At 39.1% G+C, this 21,789-nt stretch overlaps 1 non-coding gene across 1 annotated transcript; it reads left to right on the top strand.

Moving 5' to 3' along the window:
• Positions 1-20,216: 20,216 nt before the first annotated feature.
• LOC148550815 (small nucleolar RNA R71) lies at positions 20,217-20,324 on the top strand. Its single transcript, XR_015893383.1, has one exon. It is a non-coding gene; the product is annotated as a small nucleolar RNA R71 (small nucleolar RNA).
• Positions 20,325-21,789: the final 1,465 nt, after the last annotated feature.

Below are 21,789 nucleotides of genomic sequence, written 5' to 3'. Positions count from 1 at the left end.
TTAGTTCCATCACTTATTTCCCCAAGTACTAAACCACCACTTAACTTGACCGACAATTCGAATTAACATTTCCAAATCCATCATTTAGGACCCTCCCTTATCTATTTAAATCAAAGGAACTAAAAGTCACGAGTTCAATCCATTTCACCAAAAATCCAGAAATTAACCAACTACATAACAAACACAACACATCATTCTCAACAGAAAGTTATTTACATCACAGGCATTTATCCATTTGTATTAAGGCAATTACCTCAATCTTACTGTCGCAATCGGCCCGCATCCTGACTCTCTCCTTGTTGGCAATTTCTTGATACATGCCCTGGTAACCCGCACTTGTAACATACACCTAACCCCAATCGGCACGGCCTATTTGGGTGATGACTTCCACATCTCTGACAGCTTGAAACATCAGAAGCAGCCGCTGCCCGTTTTCCCTTACCATTCCTTTGGGACTCCTTACTCGTCACAAAGTTATTCTGTCCTTGGGAAAAGTGTTGTACGTATCCTCTCTCCTTAAACTCTCGACCCCTTGGTGCGAATCCTTGGTTGTGCTCTCTATGACTTCCCTTCTCTGCAACCCTCTTTTTCACACACTCTTTAGCAATTCTGCTCTTATTCACTAACTCTGAAAAAGTTCGGATCTCCATTGGTCCCACTGAACTTAAGATGTCACTCCGGAGCCCTCCTTCATACTTAATGCATTTCCTTTCCTCGAAGTCTCCCAGAGCTCCTTGACACATGCGGAAAAACCTGAATAGCTCCTCAAATTTGTCTGTATACTCAGATATGGACATAGCACCTTGCTTTAGCTGCAGTAACTCCAATTCCTTGGCTGTCCTGGCAGAATTCGGAAAGTACTTCTTATAGAATTCCACCTGGAAGGCATCCCAAGTGATATGATCATTCCCCTGTTGCAGGAGACGTCGAGCCTCTTGCCACCAATGCGATGCTTCCCCCGTGAGTAGATAGGTAGCTAATTCAACACGCTGCTCTTCAGGCACCAACTGCGCTTGCAGTGCTCGCTCCATGGCCTGAAACCAAGTATCAGCTTTAGTCGGATTGGTGGTTCCCTTGAACTTAGGTGGATTAACCTTTAAGAAGGTTGCCAGTGTCATCGGGCCCTGAGCTTCCCTTCCGCCATTGCCATTATTGTTCATCTGTTGCCCAAGAGCCTCCGTAGTGGCCTGCATAGCAGCAGCCATATTTTCCAACGCCGCCATAAGGTTTACCGGGTTATTCGGGTTGATTTCCGGTTCCTGCGTATTAGTACGATCTCTTTCACGTCCCCGACCGGGTCCACGAGGTGCCATCTGGTTCCTATACACACCAAACAATCGATATCAAGTTGATCAGTCTCAATATCGAAAGTATAGTGCTTCAAAGTACCAAAGGTACACTCATGGACTTCATGCTAGATGTATCGATTAGATACCCTAACTAGCACAGGCACAGACTCAGAGTATGCATTGAAGCATAAGCAGTTCCATCCCTCAGGCTCACGAGGACGAACTGCTCTGATACCATAATGTAACACCCTAATATTCAAATCCTTATGCTCGAGTCATAAGTCAATGATATTACGGTGGTACGACTCTCAGGTGGATTTTTAATAAATAAATATAGGTAATTTCGAAAGGAGTATCAATCGAGAAGCCTGAAAAGAGTAGAAATAAAATCGCGAAGACGTATTTCTCACGTTTCGACAACAAAAGATAAACCGTGAAGCCGAAAACGATATACGGACAAGGCGTAGAGGAGATTAAGAGATAGATAACAGATAGATATATATAACATAAGTAAATAGCTACTAGTCGCGACCCGCGAAGTTTAGGTCGGCTAGAGTACATTATGAAATTAGTTGACAACAGTATATCCTAATCTCTCCCGAAGGAAACATGAGAGCCTCTATAGGCAAATTCAAAGAGTTCAATACATAATATAAACTTTCCAAAACAAAGGTGGAGAGATTATAATCAAAACACAAAGTAGAGGAAATAAAGATCTTTGCCGTCTCTCAGATGACCCACAACTCACTTCTGAGCACCTGGACCTGTATCTGAAAAATAAGAGATATATACGGAATGAGAACCCCGGGCCCATGGGTTCCCAGTACGGTAAAAGTGCCAAATAAATTCAATGTACTGCAACAAAAACTCACTAAGCATCCTAAACTTCTTCACCAATTATTCATCCTAGGTTCTCGCTAATCCATGAATAGGCAACTGTCATAAGGGAGTGCTAAATTCAATTCATGTTTTACATGTTTCCAACTCGCTGACTCTTCCACGAATTAGACTCAAAATCATAAGCAAAACCATCACCAGTTGTTCTGCCTCAGCAGTTCTATATCAATACATCATCATGCAATCGCATCATCAATTCATCCCATCAAGAACAGCCCTCACACCCACCGACACCAGCATGAGGGGCCTCTCAGTTGTACAAACACAAGCAATACAGGCAAGTAATAAACAAACATGATACAAGTAGAACAAGTAGCATATAGTCAGGTAACATGGCATATATGATGTAGAAATCCAAGACAAATGGCAAACCCAAACAATTCAAACATATGCAAATGATGAATGCCTGCCCTATGGCTGATGATATCATCTGTCGGTTATATAGCCAACCCGACATGTCCTGGTAGCTAACCATTGGACAGAAACACCCCTTGCGGAGCAAGTAGGTTTGAGCTACAACCCCCTTGTTACTGCCCGCTCAACCCAGAGCCAGTGAAATAATCACTACTGCGGCTACTACCCAGGCGGGTGTCTAAAAGCTCAACCTGGAGCGAGTGGATTCACCACTACTGCCGCTACTACCCAGGCGTCGCAATCTCTGACCTGGAGCAAGTGGGACGAACCACAACTCTTGCTACTACCCAGGTATCTAAAGCATTAGCCCGGAGCAAGTGGGACGAACCACAACCCTTGCTACTGCCCAGGCATCTCAAACATATATTCATTCAATCTCAATTCATATTATCAACATTCATTGTTACCAAATCTCAAACATTAACTTGGAGCAAGTGGGACGAACCACAACCCTTGCTACTACCCAAGTATCACAAATAAACATTTATTCATAATCACCCTTCATTATTATCAATCCTCAGACAATGACCCGGAGCAAGCGGGACGAACCACGACCCTTGCTACTACCCAGGTATCACAAATATACATTTATTCAAAACCCCACGATTAAACTCGTTTATCATAATCCTCCTTTCCCGTCTCATACCCGGAGCAAGTGGACAACGCCACTGCCTACTACCCGGGGTCGCACATCACATTTCAATATTTTTCATTATTATCCATTTAACATATTCATTCATTAATCATATATGCATTTATACTCAGCCATAAACAATAATGGCTTTGCCGTAACCCGGCAATAACTCAGCCATCCGGCTCATGGTCCAATCAAGAACGGGCCATTTATCAATAAATATAGCCCTCCGGCTCATGGCATACACGGTACTTCCACCGTCATCCTCCATATCTCACATAATCATCTTTGATCATCATTGATCAAAACTTTTCCCCTTGCTTCACTCGCAAGTTACCACATCCCCTAGCTCATTGCTAGGTATATCAGAATGATTTAATACATAAGAGGTGAGATCAGAGGCTTAGAAGTATGAGATTTGGATTTTAAAACTCAAAAATCAACTTTGGCATGAAAACAGGGCCACGCGTACCCGCACTCCACGCGCACGCGTGGATGGCCACAAAACTCATCGATGCGCAAGCGTCATAGGCGCAGACGCGCGGGTTGAAAAATAGCCAAACGACGCGCAAACGTCAGCCACGCGTACGCGTGGGTGCTCTTGCGCCCCAGGCACAAAACTGGCACAACTCTGGCACAACTCTCGGGAAAATAGCTGGGCATTTAGTGCAGCGCATCGACGCGCCCGCGCACACTACGCGCACGCGTGGATAGTGCCTTCTTGAAGAACGACGCGTACGCACCAAGTGCGCCTACGCGTGGAGGGTCATTCTGCTAAAAATTTTCTAAGATAAAAGCTGCAGAATTTACAAATTCAACCCCCAATCTTCCGATGGACATAACTTACTCATTTTAAATCATTTTTCACCCGTTCTTCAAACGGCATGGACATCCCGGATCCAATTTCATTTCTAAATAGATTTGGTACAAAACAGAGATCCGTAGTCCAAGTTATGTCCCGTCAAAGTATGCCCAAAAACTATGTTTTCATACAAAACCACTAGGTGCCATTTTCAAAACAAGCCATTTTCAACTCTTTTCAAAATCAACCAAAACATGCCAATTTCAACCCTTTTTGAAATCAATCAAAATGTACCAAAATCCACATCAAGCCATCCTCAACTCACACATTGACACTTTACCAAAAATTCCCAAAACCACATCTAACCATTTTAACACTTCTCAATCAAATGGCTAAAGGACAAACACAATATCATGTCATACATCCTTCCTCATCCCAATTTCCAATAATACCATTTCCAATCAACCATCATTATACGTAATCAATATCATACTCACTATCACGTGATTTCACCCACAAATCAACCTTAATCATTCCCCAAGCATATATCACAACATACATATCTCTAATGCATCATCATACCATCAAGGCATCAATAATCATAATCACATATATGATCACATAATATATCTCAACCGAACCAAACATACCTCGTCTACATAATTTCACCCAAAATTACCAAATTCCACACTTCAACTTTTCAAACCTTATTATTCAATAACCAACCTAATCATTCATATATTCATTATCTGAAATTCATCCAATCACTTGTGCCATCATACAATGCACACATCGACTTACCTTTCTTACCTCTTTCCGGCCTTCGGCCCAAAATTCACGGCCTCCGGCCCAATTTTCACAATTTAAATGCATAAACCACAAATCAATATTCATTACCCAGTACATCAAATTCTCAATACACCAAGCATACAAGGTCACACAATTCTCAACCCAATCATTAATTCACATTACAAATCAACTATGCATATTAGCACCAACCATTTACACAATCCAAACTTAATCCTAGGGGCATCTAGCCTAGGAATTCTCATCACAATACACGGTACTTAAATGAAACTTAAACCGTACCTCTTGTAGCCAAACCAATTGAACCTCTTCTTTGGAATTCTTTACCAACCTTAGCTCCAAGCCTTACCAAAGCTCCTCAAGCAATATCAATCTCCCAATTGTGCACCAACATCACCAAATACACTAACATAACCAATGTCACATACATACATCAACCTGAGCACTTCTTACCTCAGCCCATATGAAGTAGGGATAGAACCCACTTAGAATCCATGTTGGAGTATCCCTAAACACCCAAAATCACAAGATTTCAACACTAACTACCCAAAAACGTGTAACAGTGGGGAATTTCGAAAACTGGGCAGAGATGAATGAAATACTTACCACCAAACTTAGATAGAATTGTAGAGGATGAGAAGAGCAATGCGTGGCCACAAACGGCTCGTCAATCGGAGCTCCGTAGCTCAAGTTATGGTGGTTTGAAGATCAAAGAGAGTTAGGTTTTCTCTCTTCTCAAATCAGCGCCCCAACCCTTCTTTTTAGGGTAAAATGAGCTGAAATTCTCACAACTAATGTTTATATATGTTGGATCTTGGGCTCACTTAGGCCCGGTTCACTTATTTTTGCCCATCGGCCCAATTTTGGGCCAAAACCTTTAAGATTAGCGCTCTAAATCGCACTTTAAATATTTCTACCTTCCCTAATTATAATTCCTCATTTCTTAATCTTATTTACCCATAATCAATTTTCTCAGTTGTAGTACCAGACAGATCTCAGCCGGTACTGCCGGTCAAAATTTCACTGCGCACTTTTACGCAGAAAACTATATTTTCCGACTCGGAAAAATTCACTGAATCCTAATATCATATTTAAATTATCAAATTCCAATTGCCAAATCTTCCAACCATATTCGCTCCTATTTAACTTATTATTTACTAAATTTCGGTTAGACTGGGTATTACAATCAACACAATAATTAACACAATTAGACAATTTCAAACACTTCAACAATTCAAAACCTAATGTATTGAATCTAACCTAATTTAATCAACCTAAATCCACTAAGATTAGAAAACTGAACTGAACTAACTTTGAAACTGTTTCCAAAATTAAAATTAAAATTCTAATCAAACCAAAATTAAATTAAACTAAAATTAAATAATTATCAAATAATCTCAGTAACAATTTCTCAGCAAAACAGTCATCAACGCAGTAATTAACATAATTAGACAATTCCAAACACTAACAATTCAAAACTTAATGTATTGAATCTAACCTAACTTAATCAACCTAAATTCACTAAGATTAGAAAATTAAACTGAATTAACTTTGAAACTGATTCAAAATTAAAATTGATATTCTAATCTAACCTAAAGTAAATTAAACTAAAATTAAACAATTATCAAACAATCTCAGTAATAATTTTTCAGCAAAAAGTCATCAACGCAGCAATTAACACAATTAGACATTTCTAAGTGCTTCAACAATTCAAGATCTAATGTATTGAATCTAACCTAACTTAATCAATCTAAATCCACTAAGATTAGAAAACTAAACTGAACTAACTTTGAAACTGATTCAAAATTAAAATTGAAATTCTAATTAAACCTAAAGTAAATTAAACTAAACTTAAAAAATTAACAAACAATCTCAGCAACAATTTCTCAGCAAAATAGTCATCAACGCAGAAATTAACACAATTAGACAATTCCAAATGTTTCAACAATTTAAAACCTAATGTATTGAATCTAACCTAACTTAATCAACATAAATCTACTAAGATTAGAAAACTAAACTGAACTAACTTTGAAACTGATTCAAAATAAAAATTGAAATTCTAATCAAACCTAAACTAAATTAAACTAAAATTAAACAATTAATAAACAATCTCAGCAACAATTTCTCAGCAAAACAGTCATCAACACAGAAAATAACAAAATTAGAAAAATTCAATCACTTTAACAATTCAAAACCTAATGTATTATATCTAACCTAAATTAATCAACCTAAATCCACTAAGATTAGAAAATTAAACTGAACTAACTTTGAAACGGATTCAAAATTAAAATTGAAATTCAAATCAAACATAAACTAAATTAAACTAAAATTAAAGGAATTGGAAGAGTTGCTCAAGAACTTGTAATGAAGAACAGAGTAAGAGATAAGGGAAGAGGTGGATGTTGCAGCCTTGGTCGCCAAAGTTATGATAGAGCTAGATGATGGTGACGACAGATGCTGGTGACGGCGAAGGAGGGAGAGAGAGAGAGAGAGAGAGAGAGAGAGAGAGAGAGAGAGAGAGAGAGGGAGGGGAAGTAGGAGGCGTCGGCATAAAAGGTTGACTACGACGGGGAGTGGCTGGCGACGGCGGTGGTCCCGACGGCGACGGCAAATGATGGTGACGATAGCTGGAATGCGAGAGAGAGAGGGATGGTGGTGATGGTGGTGACTAGTGAGGGTTCGAATGAGGGGGAAGAAACTCGTGATTTGAATTTACGCCCCTTTTACCATCAGAAAATTCTGGCAGTAAACCATCGCAGGTCACCAAAACGCATTGTTTCACGAAATTGAGTTACCGTTACAAAAATTTGACGATAAACCTGACGGTAAATGATGCATTAAATCTGACGAAAAACAGAATCCGCCGGTAATTACCTAACCTTACGAATTCGACATGGTTACCGCCGGAAAATCTAAAGGTAAATCTGCCGTTACTCTATGATGCTAAATTGGACGGTAAATTCGACCGTTCTCAACATTTTTCTTGTAGTATTAGTAGTAGGGATTTCGGCACTAAATGTTGGTACAAATTACTACTGATATAAATAATACTCGTATAGTATTATATCAGATACTATACAGTACTATTCACCTATATGTATACGAACTATATATTGTTTTTGGTATTATACTATATACATATACGATACTATTAATCTATATTTTTACTATTCAAAAATTCAATTTCATTCATATTTTTCTGCTGTCTATGTTGATTAGCAGATTTAATTTCCTCCAAAGGTGTTTCTATGTCTATCAAAATTTATGTCAAGGTGGACGTTATCAAAAGACAGAATATCATCCACTATTTCTTTACATGGTCATATATCATTATTGGGCAACCAGATGGGGCTCCATCATGTGGCTACGTCAGAAAACTCGTACGAATAATCCAAATTAAAATCCGGGGTAAACGAAATGTAGAAAGCGGCTGATCATATAATATATACAAACAGAAACAAGACTCACCCTAATTTCAAAAGACTACCAGTAAAAAATAGTTGGTAATTACCTTGCTTCTCCAAAAATGACAAAAATTGTCTCAATTGACATTAGGATAGTTTACAACGTCTTTTTCCATGAAAAAAGGAGTTCATTGAATACCTTTCAATGCAAATCTCTCTTGATGCAAGAGTATATATCTTTACATTTGTGTCGTTAATTAAAGTAGTCTAGTTTAAGCATATATTATTATATTGTGTTATGAGGTAGTCCCACATTGCCCGATTCATAAAGGTTTCCCCTCCTTTACTAGTATAAATACGCATATGTACCCTTTTTTCTTACGAAATTGAGTTTATTAAGTTATATATTAAATAAGTTGTGTGCTTATTTTTCTCTAGTCTCTTTGAGAGTAAGAGATACATCCTTGGCTTAGCCAACTAATGTGGGTTCTTGGCTATTTTCATCATAGAGGGATTGTTAACCTCACCAAGATTGGTGATCCACATGACGTCCCGACGTCAGTTTGGTATCAGAGCAAGGTCGATCCTCGACTTGCTCTAGTAAAATTTTATTTGGTTCATGGGTACGGTCTTTAGTACAGTTTTCTCACTATTGGTATGAGTCATCTTCAGTACGGATTATCTGCTGCGAAGCTCTGGGTAATATTGTTCTTTTCTGTTCTTTTGGTGCCTTTTCTGTTGGTGATTATCTTCGTATTATCATCATTGGTGTATTTCTATCATCATTGTGCATCCTCATTATCATCACAACATCAACATCCAAGCATCAGTCTCATTGCATAGTAGTAAAAGATGGCTCCAAAGCATAGAACTACTCAAGAAATTGAAGTGGAGGAATTACGCCGTCAAGTTAAGGAGTTGCAAGAGCAACTTGCAAAATATGAAGCCGCTCAACATAATCATGGGAACCAGACTGAAGACAGTCCTTCTAGCGAAGAGGATAATGCAAATCCATTTCATTATTCTTCTTCATCTGAAGATTTGTTCATATGAAGAGCACGACACAACACAACTCACAAAGCTAAAGACTTATAAATCAAAATTGATATTCCTGAGTTTGAAGGGAAACTCCAACCTGATGATTTCATCGACTGGCTTTGCACAGTGAAAAGAGTGTTCGAGTTAAAAGACATTCCAGATGACAAGCGTGTGAAGCTTGTAGCAATCAAGTTGAAGAAGCACTCATCAGTATGGTGGGAGAATCTCAAGCGTCAGCGAGAAAGAGAAGGAAGAAGAAAGATCAAGACATGGGATAAAATGCGTCGTGAGCTCAAGCGCAAGTTCCTTCCTGAACATTACAGGCTAGTGATAAACCCCATTTGTAGGGTTTATCTTGTATTGAATTTAGGGGATTTTATGACCTTTTACCCACATTTATCCAATGAAATAGCATGCTTTCATGATTGTCTCCTAATTTGTGCTTAAGAGTGAAAACATGCTTTCTAGGTCTTAAAATAGCTAAATTTAATTTGCTTTGATTCTATTAGATGGCTTGATATGTTTGTTAAGTGATTTCAGATTTAGGAGGTAAAGATTAGATCAAGGGAATGAAGGAAAAGCATGTAAAAATAGAGAACTCATGAAGAAATGAAGGAATCGCAAAAGCTGTCAAGCTGACCTCTTCGCACTTAATTGACCATAACTTGAGCTACAGAGATCCAAATGATGCGGTTCTAGTTGCGTTGGAAGGCTAACATCCGAGGCTTCGAAATAATATAAGATTTGCCATAGTTGCATCGCGGATAGGGGAGCGCACACGCACAGTACGTGTACGTGCCGATTTGCATATGATTCATTAAATGCAAATTCGTGGCCAGCGAATTCTAAAGCCTTGTGGGCCCAATCCAACTCATTTATGATGCTATTTAAGCCAAGGATTGAAGGAGAATTGACATATTTTTTACATACTTTTGATCATTAGTTTAGTTTAGGTTAGTTTTAGAGAGAGAAGCTCTCACTTCTCTCTAGGATTAGGATTAGGTTTTAGATCTAGATCTAGTTCTTCTTCTCCCTTCTAATTTTCCTTTTCTTTCCTTAATTGTTCTCTTGTAGATTGTATAATTCTTCTTCTCTTGTAATTCCTTTGTATTGTTAGTTGTAGTTTATGAACTTTCTTTTGTAGATCTACATTTCTTCTTCAATGCAATTGGTAAGTTCTTTGTTGTTTCATAATTGTCTTCCTTTTCTATTGTTGATCTCTTGCTATTCTAGTTAGATCTCTCTTTAATTCTTACAATTCATGTTGTTTACTTTTATTTCCTTCTATGTGTTTGTTAAAATGCTTCTTCTAGTTATGAGTTTACTTTTCTATTATTTTGCCTTTCTATTGTTAATCTCTTACTTTTGTAGTTGTAGATTCCTTTAATTCTTGCAATTTACTATACTTTCCTTATATGCCTTCCAAGTGTTTGATAAAATACTTGGTTGAATTTTCGAATAGAATTTTATGTTCTTGGCTTGGGAAGGTAACTTAGGAAATCTTGAGTTATTAATGTCCAAGTGATTGACGATTGGGAGCCATTAACTCTAGATCTCACTAATTGAATTGGTGGAGAACTAGGACTTATGGACTTGGATTGATATATCTCACTTGATTTTCCTCTACCATTAGTTAGGGGTTAACCTAGTGGGGTTGGTCCTTGCCAATTCTCATGTTGTGGTTAGTGATTAGGATAGAGATCCTTGACCACCAAACCTTGCCAAGACCTTTTTAGTTGTTAGTTTATTTTCATTTCCATTTACTTTTCATGCCTCTCATCCAAAACCCCAAATATAACTCATAACCAATAACAAGACACTTTATTGTAATTCCTAGGGAGAACGACCCGAAGTTCAATACTTCAGTTTATAGATTTTAGGGGTTTGTACTAGTGACAAACAATTTTTTGTATGAAAGAATTTTTGATTGGTTTAGAAACTATACTTTACAACGAGACTTTCTTAGTGAAATTCTAAACCGTCAAAAGTCTCGTCATCAAAATGGCGCCGTTGCCGGGGAGTTGCAATGGTGTTATGTTATTGGTTATTGTACATATGTGAATATTGTGAATAGGTTTATCTTTTGCTTGTTTACTAGTTTAGTTAGTTTTATTTTGTTTCTTCACTATGAATTCTCACTTTGGCTATGAGTTTGGTTCTCACTATGTTGTAGGAAATGTGGACTTTAATGACAACATGTGTCAAAGATGGAACCAACAAAGATATAGGAGCCTCAAGAGATTGATCACTCCTATTGGCAACAACCTCTGGATGCATATAGGTATAATTTCCATCCTAATGCATGTCAATTCAAGGCCTATGGTGAAACTTTATGTGAAAATCAACTACCACCATCATATGCCTATGACTCTTATCCTCAACATGAACCTCAACCATTCTCACAAGCTTCTCATTACCAAACACCTTCCTATGATCCATATCCATCACATGACCAATCACCCATACCACATCCCTATGACCATTATGAGAAAGAACCTTTGAAACCACCACAACCCTATCATGACTACTATGAAGAACCACCTCAATACTCACCATCTCCATACCCCTACCAAGAAGAACCACCTTCCTACTATGAATCCTCCTTCCAAAATCATGAACCTTCCTATCCACCCCAAGCCCCAATAGATGATTCTCTCACCTTGCTACTTCAAGGACAAGCGGATATGCAAAGGAACACCCTAGAGTTTGTGACTAACTTGACCAAGGTAGTGCATACTTTAGCCTACCAATGCTTGAACACTCAAGGTGCTTCCATATCCACATGTGAAGAATCAATTGAAGAGCATAGCATGAAGGAGAGATTGAAAATTCTGGTGGAAAATGAGGGACGCCACTTTGTGTTAGAACAATTGGAGGAGCCTATGGTTATTAAAGAAAAGGAAGAAGTGGTTGAAGATTTAGGAGATGTTGAAAGTCCATGGGAATTTAGCATCATGGAGCACTCTTCCAAGAAGCTTGATATTGATCTTGAGGAGGATGTGCAACCTCCAAGGCATATCTTAGTTGGAGACTTGAAAGAGGTTTGTCAAGAGATGGATTCAATCATGGATGAATTCCTATCTACAATTGAAGCCTTTTCCATTGGACATGAAATTGAAATTATAGAAGAATGTGCACAACCCCCCATAACTTTGGTGAGCAATGAAGAAGAGAGTGAATCGGAAGAGAGCTACCAAGGGGAAAAAGTTGGCATGGTGTATATCAAGATTGAAGAATATGAAGAGGTTGATCAAGAGATGGATTCATTCATCAATGAATTCCTATCCAAAATTGAATCACCTCTCATTGAGCAAGAAATCGAAGTTCTTGAAGACAACACCAAGCCAAGTGATAAAGGGGAAAAGGTTGCAAGTGAAGAAGCTTGCGAAGAGGTGGAGATAGTCAAGGAAGAGCACAAGGGAGTGGAGCTTGCAAGATCATTGGGACCACCCCTACCTAAGTCACCATCCTACACAACATTCAAGTGGGTAAAATTCTTATCCCTAAGCTTTACTTTCTCACTTGAATATGGTTTGATTGAAAATGATGGTCAACTTAGAGCTCTTTGTGGAGTTAAGAGTAGGAAATAGTTGTGTAGTGGTTGGAAACGTCATTCTAAGCTTATGATGGTTGCAAGCTCAAAATTCAAGAGCAATGGTTGGTGTGGAACCAAATTGCATGGGTCTAAAAAGTTGTTTGGAAGCCTCTTTGAGAATTCCAAGGCCATGCCACCCGGATGGAATAATGATGACCAACTCAAGGACGGGTGTCAAAACAAAGTGTGGGATCCTAGATCGCACAAGGAAAATCAAATTTGGGAGCTCATGGTTTGTGAAGAACTCCATCAAAGCTTGAAGATATTAAAATTGAAGAATGGAGCTTATTGGAGATTCAAGCATTGGTGGATGTTCAAGGATATTTTCAAGCACAAGCCACCTTGAGAGGAGCTCCCCATAAGTCCAACTTAAGGACAATAAATAAAAGTGCTAGGTGGGAGACACCCCACCATGATAAACTCTTTTCATTTTTCTCTTTTGCACATATTGGTTAAAATAGTTTAATTTCATGTTTTGGTTGATTTGTTGAGTATAATTGGTAGTTTAGTATGTTAAATAAGGTTTTATGGTGTTTTGGTAGTTGTTTGGAGGTTTGGAATGCTTGGATTGGCGTAAAAACATAGAAAATTTTGAAAAAAAAATAGAACACCATCTGCGCGTATGCGCACTGCGCTCGTACGCATGCATCAAGCATTTTCGCCTATCCACGCAGACGCGCCATGTACGCGTATGTGTGGATTGAGAAATTCCACCCCAAGCCAAAAACCCGAGAGTTGTGCGAATGCTGCGCTAGCATTGTGCCTTTCGAACAAACCAACTCGCGCGTATGCGCACTTGACGCGTACGCGCCACTCTCGAAATAAGCCATCGACGTGGACACGCCATGTGCGCGTATGCGTCGCGTCCATTGCACCACCATCCGCGTGCGCGTGCCATGCGTGCGTACGTGGTGCACGAAATTGTGATCTCTGGTAATGGCTCCAAAAACTTGGTGCTCTAATCTTAATTCATAATTTGTCACAACTTCGATACAACTAACCAGCAAGTGCACTGGGTCGTCCAAGTAATAAACCTTACGTGAGTAAGGGTCGTTCCCACGGAGATTGTTGGTATGAAGCAAGCTATGGTCACCTTGTAAATCTTAGTCAGGCGGATAATAATTGATTATGGAGTTTTCGAAAATAATACTAATTAAACAGAAACTAAGGATAGAAATACTTATGTAAATCATTGGTGAGAATTTCAGATAAGCGTATGGAGATGCTTTCGTCCCTCTGAACCTCTGCTTTCCTGCTGTCTTCATCCAATCAGTCTTACTCCTTTCCATGGCAAGCTTTATGCAAGGGCATCACCGTTGTCAGTGGCTACAATCCCCTCCTCTTGTGAAAATGGTCCAAATGCTCTATCACGGCACGACTAATCATCTGAGGTTCCCGATCATACTGGAATAGGATTTACTATCCTTTTGCGTCTGTCACTACACCCAGAACTCGCGAGTTTGAAGTACGTCACAGCCATCCCTTCCCGGATCCTACTCGGAATACCACAGACAAGGTTTAGACTTTCCGGACCTCAGGAATGGCCATCCATGGGTTCTAACTTATACCACGAAGATCCTGATTAAGAGATTCAAGAGATATTCATTCTAGCTTGTTTGCATGTAGAACGGAAGTGTTTCTTAGGCACGCGTTCATAAGGGAGAATGTTGATGAGCATCACATAATCATCACATTCATCATGTTCTTCGGTGCGAATGGATATCTTAGAAGTGGAATAAGTTGAATTGAATAGAAAGACAGTAGTACTTTGCATTAATCTTTGAGGAACAGCAGAGCTGTACACCTTAATCTATGGAGTGTAGAAACTCTACCATTAAAAATACATAAGTGAAAGGTTCAGGCATGGCCGAGAGGCCAGCCCCCAAACGTGATCTAAGATAGCATACAACTGATCAAAGATATCTAATACAATAGTAAAAGGTCCTATTTATAATAAACTAGCTACTAGGGTTTACAGAAGTAAGTAATTGATGCATAAATCCACTTCCGGGGCCCACTTGGTGTGTGCTTGGGCTGAGCTTGAAGTCTACACGTGGAGAGGTTATTCTTGGAGTTGAACGCCAGCTTTTGTGCCATTTTGGGCGTTGAACTCCACTTTGCAACTTGTTTCTGGCGTTGGACGCCAGAATTGGGCAGAGAGCTGGCGTTGAACGCCAGTTTGCGTCGTCTAAACTTGGGCAAAGTATGAACTATTATATATTGCTGGAAAGCTCTGGATGTCTACTTTCCAACTCAATTGGAAGCGCGCCATTTTGAGTTCTGTAGCTCCAGAAAATCCATTTTGAGTGTAGGGAGGTCAGAATCCAACAGCATCAGCAGTCCTTCTTCAACCTCTGAATCTGATTTTTGCTCAAGTCCTTCAATTTCAGCCAGAAAATACCTGAAATCACAGAAAAGCATATAAATTATCCGCTCATCACAACACCAAACTTAAATTGTTGCTTGTCCCCAAGCAACTGAAAATCAAATAGGATAAAAAGAAGAGAATATACTATAAATTCCAAACTTTCAATGAAACATAGCTCCAATCAGATGAGCGGGAGTTATAGCTTTTTGCCTCTTGAATAGTTTTGGCATCTCACTTTATCCATTGAGGTTCAAAATGATTGGCATCTATAGGAACTCAGAGTTTAGATAGTGTTATTGATTCTCCTAGTTCACTATGATGATTCTTGAACACAGCTATTTTATGAGTCTTGGCCGTGGCCCTAAGCACTTTGTTTTCCAGTATTACCACCGGATACATAAATGCCACAGACACATAATTGGGTGAACCTTTTCAGATTGTGACTCAGCTTTGCTAAAGTCCCCAAGTAGAGGTGTCCAGGGTTCTTAAGCACACTCTTTTTTTTTTTTTGCTTTGGACCTTGACTTTAACCGCTCAGTCTCAAGTTCTCACTTGACACCTACACGCCACAAGCACATGGTTAGGGACAGCTTGGTTTAGCCGCTTAGGCCAGGATTTAATTCCTTTAGGCCCTCCTATCCACTGATGCTCAAAGCCTTGGGATCCTTTTTATTACCCTTGCCTTTTGGTTTTAAGGGCTATTGGCTTTTTGCTCTTGCCTCTTGGTTTTAAGAGCTTTTGGCTTTTTCTGCTTGCTTTTTCTCTTTTTTTTTTCCGCCTATTTTTTTCTCTTTTTTCTGCAAGCTTTGTTCTTTGCTGCTTTTTCTTGCTTCAAGAATCATTTTTATGATTTTTCAGATTATCAAATAACATGTCTCCTTATCATCATTCTTTCAAGAGCCAACATATTTAACATTCTTAAACCCCAACTTCAAAAGACATATACACTGTTCAAGCATACATTTAGAAAACAAGAAGCATTGTCACCACATCAATATAATTAAACTACGTTCAAGGGTAAATTCAAAACTCATGTACTTCTTGTTCTTTTGAATTAAAACATTTTTCATTTAAGAGAGGTGATGGATTCATAGGACATTCATAACTTTAAGACATAGTTACTAACTACTAATGATCATGTAATGAAGACACAGACATGGATAAGCACTTAACATTAAGAAAACGAAAAACAGAAAATAAGAACAAGGAATGAGTCCACCTTAGTGATGGTGCCGTTTCCTTCTTGAGGAACCAATGATGTCCTTGAGCTCTTCTATGTCTCTTCCTTGTCTTTGTTGCTCCTCCCTCATTGCTTTTTGATCTTCTCTTATTTCATGAAGGATGATGGAGTGCTCTTGATATTCCACCCTTAGTTGTCCCATGTTAGAACTTAATTCTCCTAGGGAGGTGTTTGATTTGCTCCCAATAGTTTTGTGGAGGAAAATACATTTGAGGCATCTCCGGGATCTCATGGTGATGAGCTTCCTGCGCCTCTTGAGCTCCATGAATGGGCTCTCTTTCTTGCTCCATCTTTTTCTTAGTGATGGGCTTCTCTTCCTTAATGGGAATGTCTCCTTCTATGAAAGCTCCAGCTGAGTAACATAGATGGCAAATAAGATGAGGAAAAGCTAGCCTTGCCATGGGGGATGACTTTTCGGCTATTTTGTAGAGTTCAAGGGAGATGACTTCATGAACCTCTACTTCCTCTCCAATCATGATGCTATGAATCATGATGGCCTGATCCACAGTAACTTCAGATCGGTTGCTAGTGGGGATGATGGAGCATTGGATGAATTCCAACCATCCTCTAGCCACAGGCTTGAGGTCCAATCTTCTTAGTTGAACCGGCTTGCCTTTGGAGTCAATCTTCCATTGAGCTCCTTCCACACATATGTCCATGAGGACTTGGTCCAACCTTTGATTAAAGTTGACCCTTCTAGTGTAGGGGCGTTCATCTCCTTCCATGTTTGGCAAGTTGAACGCCAACCTCACATTCTCCGGACTAAAATCTAAGTATTTCCCCCGAACCATTGTAACATAGTTCTTTGGATCCGGGTTCTTACTTTGATCATGGTTCTTGGTGATCCATGCATTGGCATAGAACTCTTGAACCATTAGGATGCCGACTTGTTGGATGGGATTTGTTAGAACTTCCCAACCTCTTCTTTGAATTTCATGTCGGATCTCCGGATACTCATTTCTTTTGAGTTTGAAAGGGACCTCGGGGATCACCTTCTTCTTGGCCACAACATCATAGAAGTGGTCTTGATGGGCTTTGGAGATGAACCTTTCCATCTCCCATGACTCAGAGGTGGAAGCTTTTGTCTTTCCTTTTCCTTTTCTAGAGGATTCTTCGGTCTTAGGTGCCATCAATGGTAATGGAAAAACAAAAAGCTTATTCTTTTACCACACCAAACTTAGAATTTTGCTCGCCCTCGAGCAAGAAAAGAAAGAATAGATGGAGAAGAAGAAGAAAATATGGAGAAGAGGGGGGAGGTGTATTCGGCCAAGAAGAGAAGAGAGGGTTGTGTTGTGTGAAAATGAGGAAGAATGGAAGGCTTTATGTAGGGAAGGGGGGGTTAAAGTTCGGCCATTTAGGGTGGGTTGGGTGGGAAATTGATTTTGAATTTTGAAGGTAGGTGGAGTTTATGAGGTAGGTTTATGGGGAAGAGTGGATGGATGTGAGTGATTAATGGAAAACAGAAGGGATGATCATGAATGGAGAGAGAGATGATGAGGTAGGTGGGGATCCTGTGGGGTCCACAGATCCTGAGGTGTTCAAGGATTTACAACCTTGCACCAATTTAGGCATGTAAAATGTCCTTGCACACAACTCTGGGCGTTCAGCGCCAGGTTGGTGCCCATTTTGGGCGTTCAACGCCCATTTGTTGCCCATTTCTGGCGTTGAACGCCAGAACCATGCTTGTTCTGGGCGTTCAGCGCCAGCTCCTCTCCAGGGTGCAGTTCTGGCGTCCAGTGCCCAGATGCTACCCATTTTGGGCGTTCAGTGCCCAGACACTGCCCATTTTGGGCGTTCAGCGCCAGAACCATGCTCTGTTCTGGCGTTGAACGCCAGGCAGGTGCTTCTTCCAGGGTGTGATTTTTCTTCTACTGTTTTTGATTCCGTTTTTAATTTTTATATTTATTTTGTGACTCCACATGATCATGAACCTATAAAGACATATAACTAAGAAAAATATAGTTAGATAAATAAAAATTGGGTTGCCTCCCAACAAGCGCTTCTTTAATGTCAATAGCTTAACAGTGGGCTCTCATGGAGCCTCACAGATGTGCAGAGCTTTGTTGAGACCTCCCAACACCAAACTTAGAGTTTGGATATGGGGGTTTGACACCAAACTTAGAGTTTGGTTGTGGCCTCCCAACACCAAACTTAGAGTTTGACTGTGGGGGCTTTGGTTGACTCTGCTTTGAGAGAAGCTTTTTCTGCTTCTTCTCCATGGATGCAGAGAGAGATCCTTGAGTTGTAAATACAAGGTTGTCCTTATTTAATTGAAGGATCAATTCTCCTCTGTCCACATCAATCACAGCTCTTGCTGTGGCTAGGAAAGGTCTTCCTAGGATGATGGATTCATCCTCTTCCTTTCCAGTATCTAGGACTATGAAATCAGCAGGGATGTAAAGGCCTTCAACCTTTACTAACACGTCCTCTACTTGTCCATAAGCCTATTTTCTTGAATTGTCTGCCATCTCTAATGAGATTTTAGCAGCTTGCACCCCATAGATTCCCAGTTTCTCTATTACAGAGAGGGGCATGAGGTTTATTCCTGAACCAAGGTCACACAGAGCCTTAAAGATCATGGTGCCTATGGTACAAGGTATTATGAACTTTCCAGAATCCTGTCTCTTCTGAGGCAATGTCAGTTGATCCAGATCACTTAGTTCATTGGTGAACAAGGGAGGTTCATCTTCCCAAGTTTCAATACCAAATAATTTGGCATTCAGCTTCATGATTGCACCAAGAAACTTGGCAGTTTGCTCTTCAGTAACATCCTCATTTTCTTCAGAAGATGAATACTCATCAGAGCTCATGAAGGGCATAAGGAGGTTCAATGGAATCTCTATGGTCTCTAGATGAGCCTCAGAGTCCTTTGGTTCCTCAGAGGGAAGCTTTTTATTGATCACTGGATGTCCCAGGAGGTCTTCTTCACTGGGATTCACGTCCTCCTCTCCCTCTTTGGGTTCGGCCATTTTGGTAATATCAATGGCCTTGCGCTCTCTCTTTGGATTTTCTTCTGTATTGCTTGGGAGAGTACTGGGAGGGGTTTCAGTGATTCTTTTACTCAGCTGGCCCACTTGTGCTTCCAAATTTCTAATGGAAGACCTTGTTTCATTCATGAAACTTACAGTGGCCTTGGATAGATCAGAGACTAAGTTTGCTAAGCTAGATGGATTCTGCTCAGAATTCTCTGTCTGTTGCTGAGTAGATGATGGAAAAGGCTTGCTATTGCTAAACCTGTTTCTTCCACCATTATTAAAGCCTTGTTGAGGCTTTTGATCCTTCCATGAGAAATTTGGATGATTTCTCCATGATGAGTTATAGGTGTTTCCATAAGGTTCACCTAAGTAATTCACCTCTGCTATTGCAGGGTTCTCAGGATCATAAGCTTCTTCTTCAGAAGATGCCTCTTGAGTACTGTTGGATGCAGCTTGCATTCCATTCAGACTCTGAGAAATCATATTGACTTGCTGAGTCAATATTTTGTTCTGAGCCAATATGGCATTCAGAGTATCAATTTCAAGAACTCCCTTCTTCATAGGCGTCCCATTATTCACAGGATTCCTCTCAGAAGTGTATATGAACTGGTTATTAGTAACCATGTCAATGAGTTCTTGAGCTTCTGCAGGCGTTTTCTTTAGGTGAATGGATCCACCTGCAGAAGTATCCAATGACATCTTTGATAGCTCAGATAAACCATCATAGAATATATCCAGGATGGTCCATTCTGAAAGCATGTCAGAAGGACACTTTTTGGTCAGCTGCTTGTATCTTTCCCAAGCTTCATAGAGGGATTCACCTTCTTTCTGTCTGAAGTTTTGAACATCCACTCTAAGCTTGCTCAGCTTTTGAGGAGGAAAGAACTTGGCTAAGAAAGTCGTGACCAGCTTATCCCAAGAGTTCAGGCTGTCTTTGGGTTGAGAGTCCAACCACACTCTAGCTCTGTCTCTTACAGCAAAAGGGAAAAGCATGAGCCTGTAGACTTCAGGATCTACTCCATTAGTCTTAACAGTATCACAGATCTGCAAGAATTCAGTTAAGAACTGAAAAGGATCTTCAGATGGATGTCCATGAAACTTGCAGTTCTGCTGCATCAGAGAAACTAGCTGAGGTTTCAGCTCAAAGTTGTTTGCTCCAATGGCAGGAATGGAGATGCTTCTTCCATGTAAATTAGAATTTGGTGCAGTAAAGTCACCAAGCATTCTCCTTGCATTATTGTTGTTGGGTTCGGCTGCCATCTCCTTTACTTGTTCGAAATTTTCAATAAGGTTGTCTCTGGATTGTTGTAATTTAGCTTCTCTTAGTTTCCTCTTCAGAGTCCTTTCAGGTTCTTGATCAGCTTCAACAAGAATGCCTTTTTCTTTGTTCCTGCTCATAAGAAAGAGAATAGAACAAGAAAAGAAGAGGAATCCTCTATGTCACAGTAAAGAGGTTCCTTAATGTTAGTAGAAAAAGAAAAGGAATAGGGGTGAAGAAGAATGAAGAATCCAAACACAAGGGTAAGGATAGGAGCAGTGAATTGAGATGAGGAGATGTTAGTAGATAAATAAATAAATAGAATAAGATGAGAGAGGGAGAATTTTCGAAAATAATTTTTGAAAAAGAGTTAGTGATTTTCGAAAATAATTTTTGAAAAAGGTTAGTAATTTTCGAAAATTAAAATCCAAAATTAAAAAGAAGTTTTGAAAAAGAGAGGAGATATTTTCGAAAATTAGAGAGATAGCGTTAATTAGGTAGTTTTGAAAAAGGTAAGAAACAAACAAAAAGTTAGTTAGTTAGTTGAAACAAATTTTGAAAATCAATTTTGAAAAGATAAGAAGATAAGAAGTTAGAAAAGATATTTTGAAATCAAATTTTTGAAAAAGGTAAGAAAAGAAGATATTTTTTTTTGAAAAGACATGATTGAAATTAGTTTTGAAAAAGATTTGATTTTTTTAAAATCACAATTAATGACTTGATTCACAAGAAATCACAAGATATGATTCTAGAACTTAAAGTTTGAATCTTTCTTAGCAAGTAAGTAACAAACTTGAATTTTTTGAATCAAAACATTAATTGGTGATGTTATTTTCGAAAATTATGTGATAAAGATAAGAAAAAGATTTTTTGAAAAACATTTTTATAATTTTCGAAAATAACTAAGAAAAATGAAAAAGATTTGATTTTTGAAAAAGATTTTGAAAAAGATGAGATTTTTTTAAATTGAAAATTTGATTTGACTCATAAAAATAACTAGATTTTTTTTAAAAAAATTTTTGAAAAAGTCAAATCTAATTTTCGAAATTTTAAGAGAGAAAAAGGGAA

Source organism: Arachis ipaensis, chromosome B7, assembly GCF_059453495.1.
Source record: "Arachis ipaensis isolate K30076 ecotype BB chromosome B7, ASM5945349v1, whole genome shotgun sequence".
NCBI classification, from domain to species: Eukaryota; Viridiplantae; Streptophyta; class Magnoliopsida; order Fabales; family Fabaceae; genus Arachis; species Arachis ipaensis.
This window is presented reverse-complemented; position numbering and strand designations above follow the sequence as displayed.